The 803-nt window shown below is 49.3% G+C and overlaps 1 protein-coding gene and 1 long non-coding RNA gene across 3 annotated transcripts in view; one reads left to right on the top strand and one right to left on the bottom strand.

Moving 5' to 3' along the window:
• The window catches only part of LOC116087435, a 19,412-nt gene that overhangs the window by 4,504 nt on the left and 14,105 nt on the right, over positions 1–803 (top strand). The window lies entirely within an intron of this gene.
• The window catches only part of Dipk1c (divergent protein kinase domain 1C), a 22,944-nt gene that overhangs the window by 16,123 nt on the left and 6,018 nt on the right, over positions 1–803 (bottom strand). The gene's annotated exons all lie outside the window — the stretch shown is intronic.

Here is an 803-nt window from a genome sequence, read left to right as displayed (position 1 = left end):
ACGGTGGTGGTGGTGGTGATGGTGGTGGTGGTGGTGGTGGTGGTGATGGTGATGGTGGTGGTGGTGGTGGTAGTAGGTGTGTATGCCTGTGCATATGGAGGCCAAAGGTCAACTGTGAGTTTCTTCCATGTATTGCTCTTCACCTTAGTTTTTGAGACAGGCTTTCTCAGTGAACTGTGAACTCACTGTTTTGTCTACACCCACTAGCCAGTGATTCCAGGCTCTACCTGTCTCTGTCCTACCCCCAACCCTTACTAGGGTTACAGGTATACACCACTATGCCTGACTTTCACTGAGGAGCTAAGCTCAGGTCTCCATGCTTGTAGAAGAACTTCACATTGTCTGAGACATTTTCCTAGTCTCCTCGGGCTGGATTTTTATGTCTAGAAAAGCAACAGTCGCAAGGAAACTGATTAAACCTACCCAGGTAAAATTGTTTTAAATGGCCTTGCTTGAAGTTGTGCTCCTGTGCTGTGCTGTGTTCTTCGGACTTGACAGAATTTGGAGGAAGTGCTGTCCTTTGACCTCATGGGACCATGAAAAGCAGCCTGTTTTCTGAACTAGGTTAAAACCCCGGAGACCCAGCAGATAACTCTGCAAGGGACAGAAGGAAGTTTGCCACACCCCAGACACCAGACTCCTGACACGAGGCCTCAGCTCCATAATTCTGTGGCCATCGGTCATGTAGGGCAGCTCCCCAAGCCCGTGGTATTCTGTCTGGACTCCACCCCCACAGTTACTATAAAAGGGGATGTTCTCGTGTCTCTCTCTCTCTCTCTCTCTCTCTCTCTCTCTCTCTCTCT

The sequence above is a fragment of the Mastomys coucha genome, unplaced genomic scaffold, assembly GCF_008632895.1.
Source record: "Mastomys coucha isolate ucsf_1 unplaced genomic scaffold, UCSF_Mcou_1 pScaffold13, whole genome shotgun sequence".
Classification (NCBI taxonomy): Eukaryota; Metazoa; Chordata; class Mammalia; order Rodentia; family Muridae; genus Mastomys; species Mastomys coucha.
The sequence above is the reverse complement of the archived record's forward strand: the minus strand, read 5'-3'. Positions and strand labels throughout refer to the sequence as shown.